The sequence below is a fragment of the Gossypium hirsutum genome, chromosome A10 (assembly GCF_007990345.1).
Source record: "Gossypium hirsutum isolate 1008001.06 chromosome A10, Gossypium_hirsutum_v2.1, whole genome shotgun sequence".
Classification (NCBI taxonomy): Eukaryota; Viridiplantae; Streptophyta; class Magnoliopsida; order Malvales; family Malvaceae; genus Gossypium; species Gossypium hirsutum.
The window spans coordinates 96,036,957-96,058,562 of NC_053433.1; positions in this window are offsets into that span (position 1 = coordinate 96,036,957).

The following is a 21,606-nucleotide window of genomic DNA, read 5'->3' on the forward strand; positions in this document are numbered from 1 at the left end:
CAAGCATTGCAATAGATGACATTATGGTGATTGTAGACTTAAGAGCAGAGCTTGCTTTAGATGCAGATATTTTGATCACTTTCTCCGGGATTGTCCAGAAAGGTCTATGGCTGAAAGAGATCAACCAACAAAAATTAACAACACGTCTGCTAGAGGGAGACCACCCTGAAATACTGGGAATGCTAGTGGTAACCGAGGTGCTACTAGAGATACTACAGTGCAATCTGAGGCACGAGTACCTACCCGAGCTTATGCTATCCGTGCACGTGAGGAGGCATCATCGCCAGATGTTATCACCAGTATTTTTCTCTCTTTGCCACTAAGATAGTTGCGTTGATTGATCCTGGATCAACTCATTCATATATCTACATGAATTTAGTGTTTAAAAGAGTTTACATGTTGAGTCTACAAAGTTTGTAATTAAAGTATCGAACCCCCTAGGAAAATCTGTTCTAGTTGATAAAATTTGTAAAAATTGTCCTTTGATGACTCAGGGTTACAGTTTTCAGGCTGACTTGATGCTTCTACCTTTCGATGAGTTTGATGTGATTATAGGTATGGATTGGTTGACTATGCATGATGCAATTGTGAATTGCAAACGAAAGATTATCGAGTTGAAATGTCAGAACGGTGAAATTCTTTAGATTGAGTCTGATGATTCGAGTGAATTGCCTACTGTAATATCGTCTTTGATGGCTCAGAAATGTATAAAAAAGGGTTGTGATGCATATCTTGCATATGTACTGATACTAAGGTATCAGAATCGAAAATTGAATATGTACTAGTGGTTTGCGAGTTTTTGGATGTATTTCTTGAAGAACTACCAGGATTACCGCCAATTAGAGAGGTGAATTTTGTATTGAATTACTACCGGGAACAACACCTATATCGATAGCTTCGTCTAGAATGGCACCAACAGAGTTGAAAGATTTGAAAGCTCAGTTGCAAGAGTTAACAGACAGAGGTTTTGCTAGGCCAATTTTCTCGCCTTGGGGTGCTCCGATATTATTTGTGAAAAAGAAAGAGGGGTCGATGAGAGTGTGTATTGGTTACAGACAGCTGAACAAAGTGACTATAAAAAACAAATATCCTTTACCACGGATTGATGATTTGTTTGATCAGTTGAAAGGGGCTACAATATTTTCAAAAATTGATTTGATATCGGGATATTATCAGTTGCGAGTTAAAGAGTCTGATGTACCGAAAACAACTTTTAGAACAAGGTACGGACATTATGAATTTCTTGATATGCCATTTGGTTTAACTAATGCTCCTACTATTTTTATGGATTTGATTAATCGAATATTTAGACTGTTTTTAGACAGATTCGTGGTTGTATTCATTGATGACATTCTGATCTATTCACGTAATAAGTCTGAACATACCGAGCATTTGAGAATTGTGTTACAGACTTTACAGGATAAGCAATTATTTGCAAAGTTCAGCAAATGTGAATTTTGGCTTCAAAAGGTTGGATTTTTAGGGCATATAGTTTCAGTTGAAGGTATCCGAGTAAATCCGAGTAAGATTTCTGCTATTGTTGACTGGAAACCTCCGAAAAATGTATCTGAGATCAAAATTTTTTTGGGATTAGCGAGATATTACCGAAGATTCGTGAAAGGATTTTCGATGACTGCAGTACTGTTAACTCGATTGCTTCAAAAAGATGTGAAATTTGAATGGATTGAGAAGTGCCAACAGAGTTTCGAACAATTGAAAGCAATGTTAACAGAAGCACCGATTTTAATTCAACTTGAATTGGGTAAAGAGTTTGTAATTTACAGTGACGTGTCGTTAAATGGACTAAGTTGTGTATTGAAGCAAGACAAAAAAGTTGTAGCTTATGCTTCCCGACAATTAAAACCACACGAGAAGAATTACCCTACACGTGATCTTGAATTAGCTATAATAGTATTCGAATTAAAGATTTGGCAACACTATCTATACGGTGAGAAATGCCGAATATTTACGGATCATAAAAGCTTGAAGTATTTAATGTCACAAAGATATTTGAATCTATGACAACGAAGATGGCGATTACAAGTTTGTAATTGATTATCATCCGGGAAAGGCCAACATTGTAGCCGATGCTTTGAGTCGGAAGTCCTTATTTACTTTACGGGCAAAGAATACTCAAATGATGATATATGATGACAGATATATTCTAGCTGAGATGAGAGCTAGACCAGTATTTTTGCAACAAATCTGCAAAGCTCAAAAAGATGACAGCGAGTTGCAAGCTAAACGAAATTTCTATGAGTCTAATTCTGATTCTGAATTTCATATTGGGAATAATGGTTGTTTAATGTTTCATAATAGAATTTGTGTACTGAAAGATACCAAACTCATTCAGAAAATTCTACATGAGGCACATAGTAGTCGCTTTTCTGTTCATCTGGGTAGCACCAAAATGTATAACGACCTGAAATAGTTGTACTGGTGGTCGGGAATAAAACGAGATATATCAGAGTTTGAATCGAGATATTTAATCTGTCAACAAGTACAAGCCAAACATCAAGTACCGTCAGGTTTATTACAGCCAGTGATGATTCCGGAATGGAAATGGGATAGAGTTACAATGGATTTTGTATCAGAATTGCCCCTGACTCCGAAAAAGAAAGACGCAATTTGGGTTATCGTAGATAGAATGAAGAAATCTGCTCATTTCATACCGGTACGTACGGATTACTCTCTTGATAGACTGCATAATTGTACTTGTCTGAAATTGTATGATTGCATGGTGTACCACTATCTATTATTTCTAATAGAGACTAGAGATTTACGTCAAGATTCTGGAAGAAATTACAAGAAGCTCTTGGAACGAAATTAAATTTCAGCACAACTTTTCATCCCCAAATGGACGGTCAGTCCGAAAGAATTATACAGATACTTGAGGATATGTTGCGTTGTTGCATTCTCAAGTTTGAAGGTAGCTAGGAAAAATACTTGCCTTTGATTGAATTTTCTTATAACAACAGTTTCCAAACGAGTATAAAGATGGCACCATACGAAGCTCTTTATGGTCATAAATGTTGAACACCGTTATACTAGACTGAATTAAGTGAGAAAAAGATTCACGGGGTTGAATTGATCAGAGAAATAAAATAAAAAGTAAAAGTGATTCATGACAGTTTAAAAGCAGCTTCAGATCGACAAAAATCATACGCGAATTTGAAATGTAAAGAAATAGAGTTTCATGTCAGAGATTGTGTATTCTTGAAAGTGTCACCAAGGAAGAAAATTCTCCGTTTTGGGCGTAAAGGAAAGTTAAGTCTGCGATTCATTAGACTGTATGAAATTGTTGAAAGAATAGGGCCTGTAGCATATCGACTATCATTATTGTCTGAACTTGAAAAGATACATAATTTTTTTCATGTTTCGATGCTACGTTGATATAGATCAGATCCGTCACATGTGATTTCTCCCATTGATGTAGAAATACAGTCTGATTTGTAGTATAATGAAGAATTGATCAGAATTCTGGCTTGAGAAATCAAAGAATTGAGAAATAAACGTATAGCACTTGTGAAGGTTCTTTGGCATAAACACGGGATAGAGGAAGCTACCTGGGAACCTGAGGAAGCTATGCAAAAATAGCACCCTAACCTTTTTATCGGTAAGATTTTCGGGGACGAAAATCCCTAAATGGGGGAGAGTTGAAATAGCCCGTTTTTAGGTCAAATTAAAATAGTGGTTTTGAGACCACAAATTCGAGGTCAAAATATTTATTTTATTATTTTATTAAGGTTTACAACATGATAGAATTATTTGGTGAAAGTTTCGTTAAGAAATTTTACCGTTTAAATACTTAATTCGGTAAAAATAACTAAATCCCGTAATGCATAAAAGTTGAGTACTATTATTTAAAGGTATTAAATAGCTATGGTTTATTAATATGGAAGTCCTTATTATGTTATTTGACCATTTGAAACTTGAGAGGACATATTTGGTCATTAAATGGAAGTTATATATGTTTTATTATTAAGGGTATAATTATAAATTGGTTAAAAAAATAAGATAAATAAAAACTAATAATAATAAGATGGTGTTCATCTTTCATACACCACCGAAATTATAAGAACAAGAAGAAAAAAATAGGTTTTTCATTCGACAACTTTAAAATCTTCAATCAAGGTATAGTTTTTGATCCGTTTTTAATGATTTCTACGTTTTTGAGCTCGTTGTAGCTTAATCTAGTCGACCCGTACCTTCATTTTTAAAACTGTTAAAGATTTTGAGATATGCCATTGTTGAATACTTAGGTATTTTGAAGTTTCTTGTTAGATTATTGATGCTTGTTAATAGATATACAAGTTTTATAAAGTAATTTTTGACAAAAATGAGAATTAGGGATTAAATTGTGAAAAATAGAAATGTTGTGGTTGGAAATGTGAATAAAGTGAAAATATGGGCTAGTATAATACCATATAGAATTCAGCTAAGGTGGATTGGGGTTAAAAATGTGAAATTTTCCATTTTATATATAAAGGACTAAATTACAAAGTAGTCAAAAGTATAGGGGAAAATGTGTAATTTGCCAAATATGTGTGAATTGAATTAAATGGTTACTAAAAAAGTTGATTTTGATAATATATAGATCAAGATAAGCCGAGTTCGGTTTTAGATCGAGGGAAGGAAAAGATTAACGAGTAGTTGATAGTTGATACTCGAGCAAATCAAGGTAAGTTCGTATAATTAGAATCGAACTTATATTTATAATCGAAATTTCTATCTTGAATATTGTATGACTGTATATATATACGAATTATAAAATTGAAATGCCTATTGGTTATATGCTCAAATTTATTTCCGAGTCTCGTTTAAACCGTAGAAAGTCGTAGGATACAAGTGGCATGACATTAGGGTTTCCGTTTGGTCGAGCTCTGGTATTTATTGCAAACTCACCATAACTCATATGAGCCTACCGTTTTAGCTCTTATGAGCTTACCATTCAGCTCTTCGGAGTTTACCGTTTCAATCCTTAGGGGCTTACCGTTTCAATTTTACGGAGCTTACCATTTATCGGCTCAGGAGGAGAATACTGATAATGGCTCGAAAGAGCATATATGATGATGAATTGACGGATTTTCGATTTATACACTTAGTGTGTATCACTCGAGTATCCTCTAGATTTCCGAAGGTTTAACGGGCATTATACTGATATGAAACATAAAATACATGTGACATGAATAATATACCTTACATGAATTACATGTTACATGGATTATAAGGTTTACATAGATTATATGTTATAAGAGTAAATGAGATTTATGATTAGTATCGATACAATGATACTTGAGTTACATGAATTGAGAGTTGTTTTAGATGTTATATAAATGTATATGTGGTTTGTTTCATTCTTATGAATTGATGAATAGATGAATATGAGATAACTAACTTGTGATTGGTGATGTGAATAGGCATTAAACAAATGGATTGGATTTTAATTTGTTAAAATGCTTATTATCATTTGGTAAGTTTAATTCTATATTATACATGCTTACTAAGCTTAATGCTTACTCCGTTTATTTTTCCATATTTTATAGATCCGAAGCTTGCTCGATTTGGTTAAAGTCGAAGATTACTATCACACTATCCAGGCGACTTTAGGTACTTTTGGAACTTATGTAAATGATGTAAATATGGCATGTATAGGCTAGTTGAATCATATGGTTACTTATACTAATGAATGTGATGTGAATTTTGGTATTTGATCAAGCTATGTGATATGGCTTGAGTTGGAAATAGTTGGCTTAGTATGAAGGCTTATATGATATGTCTTTAATAAGGTAAATTTGATGAATGGTATTTGGCATATATGGTGTTGAATGTTGATAAATTAATATGTTTTGTTGTGAATGATTTGATAAAGATGGAATAGATATGCATTGGTTATATTTTGCATATTAAATGGTTGTAAAATAATTTCCAATTGTGGTTATGTATGCTTGTGATATTAGTGTGGCAATATGGCTTTGCAAGTAGCCTATTTTTGCCCACACAGGTAGGGGCACGAGCGTGTGTCTCAATCGTGTTACTCGAAGGCCATTTCGAAATGAGCCTGAGCAAGCTACACGGTCAATCACACACGAGCGTGTACTAGGCCGTATGGCCAAGTCAATTTCAAGCACAGGTTAGACACACGGGCGTGTGACTGGCCGTATGGCCAAGTCAGTAGCCTCCTTAATTTTCACACGGCCTGGCACACGGGCATGTCATGTGGCCGTGTGGACAAGTCAGTATGTATGCCCCTGTTTTGCCACGGCCTAGACACACGGGCGTGTCTAATGGCGTGTGAAGCACACGGCCTGTTTACACGAGCATATGATAGTTAAAAAGTTGAAAATTTTCTAAGTTTCTGAAATTTGTAATATGTTACGATTTAGTCCTGAATGTATGATTAAAGTTTAATATGTTTTTTTTAAGTTCATAATGGTTGTGAATGAATGTTATTGATTGAAATATGATGTTTCTGGATAAATAATTGTTCTGAATTGAATTACAAGTCTGGTAATACCTCTTAACCTATTCCGGCGACAGTTACGGGTTAAGGGTGTTACAAATTAAAAGAAAACCTGAAGCCTCACAAGAAAAACCTTTCGAAATAAAGAACAAATTTCTCTCAATCTAAATATTTTTGTTGTGTAAAACCTACAGTAACCAAGGCCTATTATAAGTTGAAATTCGTAGCATATCTGACCATAACAACTCTAGGTGGATTAGAGTTTAAGTGAGAAATTAAAGATAGAGTTTAACTAGGAGAAGAAAAGCCAAAATAAATTTTGGTCAAAATAAGAGACATTCTTCCACAACAGTTATTTAACATTCCAAAATTTTACATAAATCTCCTTCTACTTTCTATAAAAGCAAGAATCATGGACTAAAAAATTTTTTGGGTTAAAAGGGTCTAAAAATTAAAAAGCTGACATTGAGCCACCAAAAGTAGCCATGTCACATGCCGCATGGTAATTTACAATGTTAGCAAAAAGAATTAAAAATATTTTTTAGAAAAATTATAATAAAATTTACAATCAAAATGAATTAAAATTAAAAAGAAATTATAAATTATAAAAAAATCAAATATGAAAAAATTAAAAAGAGTTTAAGAAAACCTAACAAAATGCGCATTTAGAATAGTTGTCTAGAACCATTTTGAACGAATGCAAAATTATTTAAAAATTTAGAAATTATAAAGAATATTAATAATTATTGAAAAAAAAAATTAATATATAAAAATTAAAAAAATTTATAATTATGAACAATAATGTTATGTGGTTTTCTTGAAATAGTTTCATTTACTTGCATGTTAGGAACCCTGGTGTAAAACATAATCATTTTGCATTTAGATTATTCGTGATAAACTTCAATATTCGTTTGTGCTTGATTTCCATTTTCTGTTTCGGGAAATACTCAACACCTTCCATGTAGCAGCATAAGCAAACCAACTCAAACTGGGCAAGTTGATCTGTAGAAAATTATATATGCAGGTAGGCTCTATAATATAGCTCAAATTTACAACTTTCCAGTGGCAGGCTTTTATATATATATATATAGTGGTAGAGGTAGGATGTTAATTTTGGGGGGTTAAGTTAAAATTAGACATATAAATAATCTATTCAAAAGAAACAGTATTCCAACATAACAATTGATTTAAACATTAAAACAATTTATTCAAAAGAAGTAATATTCCAGCATAACAATCGATTCAATCCAAATTTGACCAATTCATGATCATCCAAAATCAACCAAATTTGATCATCCAAAAACAAATATATTTTTCACAATTTCCTGATCCGAAATTCACATAACTTTTGACTTGGTTAACCATTTTTTATTCCGTTTTCACTATAATACTCACTGCTTCACAAACTATCATTTGACATAATCTTAAACAAAGTGACCAAGGTTTTTTCCTCTCCTTCACTTTGGTCAAAACTTAGTATAACATTATCTAGTTATTTTTATATGTTTACAGGTGGTTTTGTAGGTGTTTGAAGATTGTTTTGTGGTTGTTAGGTGTGTTTTGTGTAGGTTTTTATCTGTTGGTGGCCTGTTTATCGGATGGGACTTGTTAGGTTGTGAGGGTTTTCCTTGCTATGTTGTGTTTGTGTTTTGGTTTTTGTTCTCAGGCTGGGTTGGTATTGTTTCTACTGCATGTTGTTATTTTTCTTCGACTTTGTTAGCTGTTGATTTGATTAAGCAGAAAAAAATTTTTATCTAGTTATTTTTGTTTTGTTTTAACACTTTTAACAAGTTAAAAACCGTCTCCTAATCATTTTCCATCCAAAAGCATGCACATTTTACTTAACTTTATAACCTTCCATCAATATCCATTAATGACAACTTCTAATACACTTGATAAAATTAAAATAAAAAACTATTAGTACATATAAGTAAACTTCAAAGATTCAAAATCTATGAAAATTTTGAAGAAAAACATACCTTATACTTATAATTTGAAGGAAAAATGATAAAGAAAAAAAATTCTTTCTTTTTTTGCTAGTCAATATGAAGAAGAAAGACGATAAAAATATTTTTCATTATATATATTTTTATTATATTACTTATAAAATATTATTATTTTAAGTAAAATATTAAATTTAACAAAAATATCATTCAAAAATTATCATAGAATAATTTAACTTGGGGAGCCTACTTATATTTTGAAAGGGTCATAATATATCTACAAAGAGCTAAATTATAAAAATTTTAAACATTAAGGGAGCCATGACCCCCAATCCTCTACTAGACTCTGCCATTATATATATATATATATTCAGAAAGTTTTCTCCTTTTTTGAGCATGTTTTACCCTCACATTAGACTATGGAAATGGAAAGACACAGCAAAGAGGAAACTCTATAGCATACTCATTTTCAAGCCAACTACTTATTCAAGATTTTGGGCTTACTTCATTTTGTCCACGTAATTTTTTTTCCCTGTGATACCTATTACTTTGGTATGAGTTTTAGGATAGTTTGTGAAATGTGTTATATTTAAGAATCAGAAGGAATTATGAATAATTTTAAGTTTTATCCATATTAAAATGAATGTGTACAATTATTTATTCATATTCATTTTATTTTTATATTTTTATTAAATTTTTATAATTTTATATTTTTTACATCAACATACTGTCACATAATAACTTCTGATAGCTTCTATCAACTACATCTGTATCGTTAATAATTAAATTGACCAATTAATGATTTTCGTTAATAAAAAGGACTAATTAATTTTTCATAAACGTTAAATTAATTTTTTGAGTAAATTTTTATTTTGAACTTTTAGCCACCTTTTTAATAATTTGAATCTCCTTTCCGTTCTTAATTTGCTTCCCAAATCAACCAACTCTTGTCTCACCCATCAAAACAAGAAAGAAGAGTAAAGCAAAGAAATTGTAGCAAAGGTAGAAAGATCCGAATGAAAATCAAAGAAAGTTGTAAGGGAGCAAATGAAATGAAGGTTTTAAAAACTAGGATAGAGAATTAAAAGGTTCTTAAGTTGGGTGATGGATAGAGTGATGGTGTTTGGGGTCTCATGCAAGTAATGTGGACGGTGGAAAGGAAGCAGGACTCAGAAAGAGACTATAGGCCTATTTTGAGGTTGATTTGATGGTGGTTAAGTATGGGTATTTAGGCTCATGTTAGGGAGGTTGGAGTTTGTTTTAGAACAAAGCTTTTGGGGTTTCAAGGAAGATAACATGATGAGGAGTTTATTTGATGCATCTCTTCGTCGGAAATGATTGTCTTTGGTTTAGGAGATGGGCCACAAAACAATCTTATTTTTTCTTTTAACATTTCTTTTAATTTTATTTTTTTAGTTAAAAGAAAACAAAGGAATTTTGTATATATATTTGAGTTTTAACATTTTTTTTATAATTTTTTTTGTATTTTTTCATTATTAGAAGAGATACCACAAATCCAGAAAAGATAGATAAAAAACATATTTTTTTATAATTTTATACAATTAAAAGGAATAAAATGGCATAGCTAATTATGCATAAATTTGACGGTTATTTATTGGCTGAGAGTGTCAACACATTAAGTTAATTTTATGGATAATTAAGTAAAATCAGCTACTAAAATAGGCATTAAACGTATACTCAGTTTTTACAATATTACATTTTATTAGATTTTTAAAAATTCTAATTAAAATATATACAATTCATTGTAAAATTGAAAAAGAAGAAGATGTATTTCAGTATATTTTTCAAGTAGGATAAGAGTTATTTGATCTAAACTCTCCCAGAGTCTAAATAAATAATTACATCCATAAAATCTTTTTTCTCAAGGTGAACTTGATACTTATGGGTATCAAGTAAAATTGTATAGTTAAACCACCATTGAATCTATATCATGGCTATCAAGAGAAATAGATTGAAAAGTGTAATTCATAGGACATCGAATCTCATGTGCCGAGTTCAAGGTTAGAAACTTTGATAAGAAAATTTATTTGTCTGTCGGTTCAACCAACTCATTTAACATAAGAAACTCGATACCCATAACTGTCGAGATACTCTCTTATAAATACCTCTCCCCATCCTTTTCTATTTCCACAAAAAATCCTATCACTCTCAAACAAGCAAGAAAACAAACTTGATATATTTTGAGTCTTTTAAGTTTGATTTGAAGTAAAATTGCTTGTATTATAGTGCTCTTTTGGTATTTTAGTATTTGGGTTACAGTGTAGTAAATATGGTTATTTGATATTTAATTTTTAGTATTTTAGCATTAGTGTTATATTAGAAATTGGAGTAACTCAGTGGCCAACATTACAATTTCGCTAAACTTAAGTTGTGGAAGATGAATCAGGAAAATGCAACTTAAGGGCAAATGTCGTGAGGTAAAGGTAGCTGAGGTCACAACATCATGTAGTTTGAACGCCAAAGCGGAGCAATGTCGAGGCCAATGTCATGATGTGCTATGGTTGTGGTCGCTACGTTTTAATACCAACTACTTGATCCCTAAAAGTCACTCAAGGGTAAAAGAGAAGGTGACGTTGCGGCATTGCAAAGTTAAAGTTGCATTGTTGCATGCCTCTTAAGTACTTTAGTCATTTTGTGCACCCGAACTCCAATCTAAAAATAACTATTTTTTGCAAATCTTTAAGCGTCTTGTATTTTTTTAGATTATATTAAATTAGTTTCAAACACTTTTGCTTTGTAATCTTTTCAATTTTAACAGAATTTAAGTGTTTCTCTTCTAATTTTGTTCTTAAACTCACAACGTATGTTGGAACTTCCAAGTTTTCGTGAAGGATCTCTACAAATTGGCTAAGCCTTTCTTTACTTAACCTTTTAGCTCTTGTTTATATTATGAAAGCATGGCGAATTCTAATCGAATTGACTTAGTTTGCATGCCTATGGCTAGGCAAATAGTTAACGAGATTGATTGTGAGTTGCCATGTTATATTGATGAAATATATGGTTTCTTGAGTTAATTGATGAGCTTAACAATCTACAGCATTTAGGTTAATTCAGATTAATTCAATTGGCATTTTTAAGTATTTTTGAGTAAAGAAATTTAATATATACTAAATTTATAGGTGAGATATGTGATTTAACGGCAAATATTAGGATCTAGTGTGAGTTGAGAAATCAAGAGGACTTAATAACTATATCTCAAGTCAATTCAACATTTCATTTCGTAGTCATTAGGTAGACAAGTCGATCACTACTGTAGCTTTTTGAGAAAGAATTAATTGAGTGCGTATTTGACAGTCTTAGAGTTGTCTTAAGTGTCTAATATAGTGTGAATGAAATGCTTTTTAATTGTGTCAATAATTCTAAACTTGATTAGATTTTTTTTTTCTCAGTAATGATATTACAAAATCATAAATGCAGTAAAAACTGATAAATGCAAAAATATCCCTTTAATAAACGAACCATATCTAAAGACAAAATGCACACACCTACAAAAGCCACAAAAACTCCACAAAACCTAGAAAACCCCTTCATACACATACTGCTCACAGGTCAAAAGAACAAACACCAGCATCGAATCCACTTAATACACCAGTAACAGCAAACCACCCACTTGAGCACTCATAATTATTGCAAACCATACTCACCACCAAGCCTTAAACATACTCGGTCTACTCATTCCAGCAGATGCTAATGCATCTGCCATTTCATTTCCACACACCTCAACTATTGAAAATGATAACTTTCCAACGCAGATACACCTCCTTTCAAAATCTGTAAATGTAGCTTGTTGCAACTAAGGTCTCCTTGATTTATCTAAATTCCAATTATAGACCACCCTCGTACCCATTTCAACAATTAATGAACCTGATCCCTTCCACCCTATGTCAATAAAAACATCCAGTGCTATGATAATTGCTCCCAATTCAGCTGACTTAGCATCGCAGGCATCACTCGGCCCCGAGATTAAAGCTCTAACAATACCTTCCTCATCTCTCATCACTCCACCGCCAAATGCACCCACAAAAGCAACTCCACTAACATTAAATTTCAGCCATCCATGTGGAGGAAAGCTCCAACCTGTTGAAGCCGATTTAGAAAAACTGCACTTATACAGACAAAACCACCATAATCTCTTGAATCCGGCACTCTTCGACAGCAGCCCTTACCCACAATAATGCCGTCATCTTGGAGTGGAAGATCAAAGTATCCATCGACAACACTTTATTTTCAAACACCATCTCATTCCTTGCAAGCCAAATAGACCAACAGGAAGCCACAATTGCAATCAACCACAGACTTTTACAAGAACCAAGAATCTTCGCCTTGAAGCATAACGAGTAAAATTCTTCAAAGTTGCTCACCACTTTCCAGCCAACGTCCCACCAATTGAAGATCCTCTTCGAAAACCCTGCAATAAAATTGCAATTAAAGAACACATGATCCGCCCTCTCCTGTTCCCTATTACACCACGGACACACATTCAAAATGTCTTGAATTTTCACCCCTCTCTTAATTAAGAAATCCTTCATGGGAACTCTATCAATAGCTAATAACCAAAGAAAATTACGCACCCTTGGAAGAACTTTTAACTTCCATATCTTATCAAAAGAAAAAATGAAATCATCCCCCTCACCTTCAATCAGTAATTTAGATAACTGCTTCACTGAGAACTCTCCTTTATTGTCTTACGCCCATAATATTCGATCCTCCACCTCTGGATCTAGGACCACACCACTCACCCTATCAATGAGAGGACAAAGAATCTCCAATTCCTAATCTAGTAGAGGTCTGACAAAAAAATCTTCCCGATTAACATTGCTAAACCCACTATTGGACGAATAATCAAATACCGAACCATTTTTTAGTTTAGCTAAACAATAGAGCCTAGGGAATTTCAATTTTAATGGGCCATTACCACACCATTTATCCTCCCAAAACAACGTTGATATTTTACTTCACTGGTAGTTGAGTATTCAAATAAGCGAAAGATTTATTCTCATTCTCCCTCCTCTACAAGAAAAATGGTATTTAACAACTAAATGTCACAACAATATTTTTTGTTGTCGTGTAATACAACAATGACATTAAATGTTATTGTGTAAATTTGGAATATTTGCAATGACTTTTAGATTTCATTGCCGAATTTAATTTTTAGGGTACTAATCCTAATGACAAGGCTTATCGTTGTGAATTTCCAATTTTATATGTGACAATAAAAGAAACTATTGTTAAATGTTATAATATTAACCACACTTTTAAAATGTTATTATGTAATTTATTTATTTTTTGTTTATTAATCATAGCAATACGATTGGTCATTGTAAATTCTTAATAAAATGCATAACTATAAAATAAGTTGTTAAAATATTAGCAAAAACCTTAAAATATCGTTACATAATTTAATTTCTATGTTATTAATTATAACAATACGATTCGTGATTACAAATTTTTAATAAAATACACAATAATAAATTATGTTGTTGGTAAATATTATTATATTAACAACAAATTTAAAATATTGTCACGTAATTTAATTTTTTTATTACTTTGAGCTCTTAGTTATATATTCAATAACAAAACTAATTGTTGGTAAACATGATTATATTAGCAAAAATTATAAAATGTTGGTGGCAAATATTATTTTTCAAAATTGTTAAAATTTAGGAATTTCATTTTTGTAGTTTTTATTTTACAAGCATAATGAATTTAGATAAAATGTTGACCGAACTCATTTGAACATGTATGATCATTTATCCAAGTTCATTCTGAATAACTTTTAATAATTTTATTTTTTTTATAATTTTAAAAATAGCAATATATTTTTTATAAAAAATTGTTCGTCGCGATTTGTTGTTGACTTGAAATAAAAAGTTAAAAGTCCTAAAATTCAAGAAAAATATAAAAACAAAATGAATTTTTTTATAAAATACAAGAGTTTGTATTTTACAAATATATCTTTATTTTTAAATTATAAATAAATAAAATTACTAAAAAGACATTCATAATGAACCAGAACAAATAGTTATTTAGGTTCCAATGAATCTAAACAATTATTTATTCATATTCATTATACATGCAAAATATATAAAAAAAATTCTTTTTTTAAATTTCAAAAATTAATACTTTTATGACACGTGTTATCAATCTAAATCTAATGGTGTTAATCAAATACTAATAAAAGAACCAATTTAATTTACAATTTTTAAGTTTAAGTATCAATTAAATCTAAAAGAAAATTTTTGAAGTAGCTGGGTATTAAGTGTGAATGCAGGAAAAGCGCAAAAGGTTGTATTGCCAATAAATTACTTAACACACTACTACTTGAGTAGCCATTAATTCACAATTAAGCATTCCCACATTCACATTTGGAAAGGGCTTTCCTTTTCAATCTTTATTATTCTTCCAATCTACTTGTGAAAATAAAATAAAGAACACACAGATTTTACGTAGAAACCCATTCGGAAAAAAAATTATGGGCAGAGAAGAAGAAAATTCATTATGTCGAATTCGAATTTTTTTTTAATTATAAGAGGAATAGACTATGTCTATTTATGGGCATGTCAAACCATATTCTAGTAAGATTGAAACACCTTATTCTAATCAATATAAAATAGATGGAGTTTAATAAGGTTTAAAAAACCTTATTCTAAAATAAAAAAATAAAAAAAAAGAAGTGTAGTTCTATATGGATTTTACTTCTATTTTATTTTACCACTGTATTTTATTTAAATAAGGATTCGGGTCATTTAATTCTAACAGTCTCCACCTTGACACGAATTCTCAATGAACAAGTTCTTCGTCGCGAACTCTCAACGAACAAGTTCTCCACCTCTTCCATAAAACCCCTTAAGGGTTTAACTTCAACAATGAACATCAACCAAGTCTAAGCAATGCTCAAACTTGGTTATAGGAAGTGACTTAGTCATTATATCTGCAGGATTTTCATGAGTACTAATTTTGCTCACAACAATATCACCACGAGCAATAATATCACGAACAAAATGATACCGAACATCAATGTGTTTTGTTCTCTCATGAAACATTTGATCTTTTGTAAGGAAGATTACCCTCTGACTGTCACAAGATACTACTGATTTGAAGGTCTTCATTGAGTTTATTAAAGAGTCCCTTCAACCCAATAGCTTCTTTACAAGCCTCAGTAATCGCCATGTACTCAGCTTCAGTGGTAGACAAAAAGACTGTAGTTTGCAAAGTTGCTTTCCAACTGATTGCACAACCTCTAATTGTAAAGACATAACCTGTGAGAGATCTTCTTCTATCAAGGTCCCTAGCAAAATCAGCATCAATATATCCAATGACTCCATCTCTAGTTCTTCCAAAATGTATGCAGACATCAGTAGTACCTCGTAAGCATATTAAAATCCACTGAACTGCTTTCCAGTCTTCTTTACCGGGATTCGCCATGTATCTACTAACTGCACTGACTACATATGATAAATCTGGACGTGAACAAACCATAGCATACATGAGAGATTCCACTACACTAGAGTATGGAACATGTGACATGTACTCAATCTCATCATCTGATTGTGGAGACAAAACCGATGAAAGTCTAAAATGGGTTGCTAAAGGAGTACTAACAGGCTTAGCACTCTGCATATTGAACGTACAAAGAACTTTCTCAATGTACCCCTTCTGACTTAGGTACAATTTACTTGCTTTTCTATCTCTGAGAATCTCCACGCCAAGTATCTTCTTTGCTGGTCCCAAATCTTTCATCTCAAATTCTTCACTTAGTTGGGCTTTGACCTTTCGTATCTCTCCTTTATCTTTTGCTGCTATCAACATGTCATCAATATAAAGAAGTAGATACACAAAAGAACCATCACTGTTTTTCTTAAAGTAAACACAACTGTCAAAACTACTTCTTTTGAAATCATGAGAAGTCATAAAGGAATCAAACCTCTTGTACCACTGTCTTGGTGACTATTTCAAACCATAAAGGGACTTTTTCAGCAAGCAAACATAGTCCTCTTTTTCTGAGACTGTAAAACCCTCTGGTTGTTGTATGTAAATATCCTCCTCAAGTTCTCCATGCAAAAATACAATTTTTACATCAAACTGCTCAAGCTCTAAATCATGCATGGTCATAATACCAAACAAAGCTCGAATCGAACTATGCTTAACAACTGGGGAGAACAGATCTGTGAAGTCCACTCCTAGAATTTGACTGTAACCCTTTGCAACAAGCCTTGCTTTATATCTGGGTTCTTCAACTTCTAGAGTCCCTTCTTTCTTTTTAAACACTCATTTACAATGAACAGCCTTTTTACCTTTAGGAAATTTCACAAGATCTCATGTTCTATATTTGTGGAGTGATTCCATCTCCTCTTGCATAGCAAACATCCACTTTTCTAAGTCTTCACAGCTAACCGCCTTAGAATAATTAGATGGCTCTTGATTCGCATCTATATTTTCAGCTACATTTAAAGCATAAGCAACTAGATCAGCCTCGGCATACTCCTTTAGAGGTTTAATTTCTCTTCTAGTTCTGTTTTTGGTGATAGAGTCTTACGATGAAGAAGCAACTCTATTCTCAATTTTTGTACTGGCTTGAGGAGTCGACTCTGTATTAATCTGATGCTCCACCTACTTTTGATTTTTTTATTGGAAAAGTCTTTAAGAGATAAGTTAGATAGCATAGTAGTTTCATTAAAAACAACATCTCTGCTAATCACAAATTTTCTATTTTTAGGACACCATAACTTATACCCCTTTACACCAGCTTTATAACCAAGAAAAACACATTTAATGGATCTCGATTCCAATTTTCCATTATCAACATGAGCATACGCAGGACACCCAAAGATCTTTAAGTCAGAATAATTACCAAGATTACCAGACCATACCTCTTGTGGAGTCTTTTTCTCAATGGCAACGGATGGAGATTGGTTGATAAAAAAATACAGTAGAGGCTGCTTCTGCCCAAAATGACTTCGGTAAGTTGGAATTTAACAACATACATCGAACCTTATCCATGATCATTCTGTTCATTCGTTCTGCAACGCCGTTTTGCTGTGGAGTATGACGAACTGTCAAGTGTCTCACGATCCCTTCTGACTTGCACAATCTATTAAACTCATTAGAATAGAGCTCTAAGCCATTGTCTGTGCGGAGGTATTTTATTTATTTTCCTGTCTGTTTTTCAATCATACTTTTCCAAGACTTAAATACGAAAAACACGTCGCTTTTCTGCTTCAAGAAGAACGCCCAAACTTTTCTGGAAAAATCATCAATAAAAGTTAACATATAATTAGCTCCACCTCTCGAAGGCACTCTGGATGGCCCCCAGAGATCAGAATTAACATACTCCAACATTCCCTTCGTGTTATGGATTCCTCTGGTGAATCGAACTCTCTTTTGCTTCCCAAAAATACAGTGCTCACAGAACTTTAGTTTGCAAATTCCTTGCCCATTAAGAAGTCCTTTTTTGCTCAATTCTGCCATGCTATTCTCACTCATATGCCCTAGGCGCATATGCCAAAGTTTAGTAATATCATCATCTGACAAGGAAGAAGAAGCGACAGCTACATCACCAGTAATAATAAAACCCTGTAAAACATATAACTTAGTAGTCTTTTTCTGCCCTTTCATCACAACAAGGGAACCTTTGGAAATCTTTAAAACTCCACTTTCAGCTGTGTATTTGTACCCTTTTGAATCAATAGTACTTAACAAAATTAAATTTCTCTTCAATTCTAGAACATGTCGTACGTCACTAAGTGTTCTGACAACTCTATCAAACATCTTAACTTTAATTGTTCCAACACCTATGATTTTACATGAAGCATTATTTCCCATCAAAACAACATCTTCAGACACTGTTTCATAAGTTGTAAACTAATCCCGATTAGGACTCATGTGGAAGTGCAGCCTGAATCAAGTATTCACTCCTCGCTTACTTTAGAATCATTGACAGAAGCGACTAGAAGTTCACTATCGCTGTAGTCTTCTATAACATCGACTTCACCAAAATTTTCTGGCTGTTTTCCCTTTTGACTCACAGCCTCCCTTTTAATCTTGTTTTGTAGCTTATAGCACTCAGATTTAATGTGCCCTTTCTTCTTACAGAAATTATAAGTTTTACCTCTGTTTGAAGACTTCGATCTACCCTTAGATTCACCGTGAGGATTTTGTTCCTGTGTCCTTCCACGATCATTATCAGCATTCTGATCTTGTCTCCCACGAACAATGAGACCCTCGTCGAGTTTAACCATAAGATGCTTCATCTTATCATACGAGGTCAAAAAATTATAAACCTCATCAACTGTGAGAGACTCGTGGCTATATAAAATTGTCTCTAAACGTTGAATAAGGTAGGGGCAATGAACAAAGTAGAATCAACCCTAGATCTTCCTTATCATACTGAATGTAACATCCCGAAATAGGGCCTAGTCAGAATAGAGGTTTCAGGACCACAAATTCAACGTCAAAATTTTTTTTTATGATTATTATGAGGTGTAGAATATGAAAATATGCATGTGCTAAAGTTTCATGAAGAAATTCTATAAGTAAGGTGTCCAATTGGAAAATAAGGACCAAATTGAATAAATTAAAAAACTTGGATTCTAGAAGCAATTTGTATGAACTTACTTTGGAAAATTAATTAGAAGTCCTTAAAGAGAAATTTTTCCAATTTCTAAGTTTTTAAACAAAAATAGGCATGTCTAGAAAAATTTCAAAAGTTTAGTAAGGAATGGCATTTTAGTCATTTGGTAATAAATGAAATAAAAGGGAAATGAAGGCAAAATTCACTCATTTTCTTCCTATAGCTGTCGAAATTTCAAGGGTTCCATAAGCTAGGGTTTTCAATATTTTCAAGCTCAATAATAAGTGCTCCCTAGCCCCGTTTTTAATGTTCTTCGTATTTTTGAAATCCTGGTAGCTTACTTTCTTTATTTCTACCCATATTTCATGCTAGGGTTCATGTTTAGAGAACTAACCATGAATGAGATGTTTGTATTTTGATATTTTATGGAGGAATATGGGAGTTTAAAGGATGGGAAACAACTTTTACTAAGTGGTTTTTCATGGAAATGACTTAAAGGACTAGATTGTAAAAGTTGTAAAAAGTGGGTAGAAAAATGTGAAACAAAGGAAAATGTGGATTGCTATAAGAATGAAAAATATTCAACGAGGCTTGGGGTAACTAGGAAATTTTATGCATTTCATTATACAAGCCTAGAGCCTAAATCGTAAACAATGTGAAAGGTTAGGGGCAAAATGGTTATTTTGTCCGGGGTGAAATTTAGGCTCGAAAAGAATAATGTGAGATATTGATAATTTATTTTTATTGTTATAGACCCTGAAAAACAAATTTAGGAGGTCGATCAAGGAAAACGAAAGGTTTCGAAATAACCGAAACGTAAAACCGACATAAATACCAGGTAAGTTCGAATAACTTAAAATAAACTCATAATATGCCTAAATGCATGTTTTATGAATGTATGATAATTGTATATAATGATGGCATGAAAATCCATGAAATGTGTTAATAATAATAACGACAAGATGATAAATGTCCCAGTTGAAGTTAAAAGGGAAATTCGATGGATAAACCATGGCTTACGTGACTTGAGATCCTGCATGTGTTGCAGAAAAGGATTCAGCCTGGACGGATAATCCGTTGATCTCGAATATAGAAAGGATCTAGCCCAGACGGGTGTTCCTTAGGTGATCGAGCCTCTCGAAGAATATGTGTGCATTAAGGATTTAGCCCAGACGGGTAATCTGATTAAGGTCTGAATTTAACCTGGACTCGTAATTCAGATCCGAGCTCATTAAGAGTGTTTGTCACTACAAGGCCTGGACTGGTAATTCCGACATCACTCCATGAGTTTATATTGCGGGGGATTTAGCCTGGACTGGTAATCGTACCGTAAGATGTGAGATTCGTGGGAGTGCATATTTGAGAAGATCACTCTTATGACTTGATGGTAAATGGATAATCCATTGAGATTTTTGAGGTACTCAACGGGATTTACATGAGATATAGAAATGGAAATGTTGGATGATTAGCTCATCGAAGACAAATTACAGGATGAATTATTATGAGACTAACTTGATGCTTGAGCGTAATCTATATTTATTGGATTGGTTACCTAACATGGTTGTATGCTAATTAATCGGTAAGTTTACTTTCCAGTTATTCAGGCTTACTAAGCATGTAAATTCTTACCCTTCTCTTTTCCCTATCTTACAGAGCTCGAGGACTCGTAGAGATTGGAAGACGGTTGGAGAATCAACACACTATCATCTTGTCCAGCTTTGGTATATAGATACTTTTATTTTGTTTAATGGCATGTACAGGGCTCTTATTTATTTTGCTATGTATGTCATTTGGTTGGCCAATGTAAAGGCGTAAATATTAAACTTATTGTTTTTGTATATGACCATAAGACATGGCTCATTTTATTGTAGGTTATGACCTACCAACCATGCATGTTTGTGTTAAAAAAATGTTCTTATGATGATTAAATGTAGGATTTCATAAATAGGCAATTGTAATATGGCCAAAACATTTGGAGATAGTAGGCCATAATTGGCAATGAATTATAATAATGAGCCAAGTCTAAATGTGCTTCAATGGGATGAAAATCCTCAATACCAAAAAAAAAAAGATAATTGAGCATGTACTTAACTGAAGAGATGAGGTTAACATACAATAGATTCATTGATGATAGTCCTTGAGTATTTTTTATTCATGTTAAATGTAATTGGGGTTCTTATATATGAAAAAATGATGAGGGTAACCATTGGCTTGAAATTATAGCCTAAAAAAAGGTCCACACAGGTAGGCACACGAACTTGTGTCTAGGCTGTGTGTGACACACGGTCAGCTTTATAGGTGTGTGGTACGGCCATGTGTCCCCTGCACCTAAAATTTTAAGTCAGAATGCATGGTAGTAAACACACGGGTAGAGACATGGCCGTGTGTCTCAACCATGTAGAAGACACGGCCTATCCCCATTGTCGTGTATCTTGGCCGTGTGCCCCTAAATACATGCTGACGTCATAAATAGAATGTCCAGTTTTTTTGGACAAGGGCGATCACACTGGCGTGTCTAGGCCGTGTGAAAGACACGGGCCAAGGATACGGGTGTGTGCTTGGCCACCTGTAGGTTTGAAATAGAAAATAAATTTGATTAATTCCATACG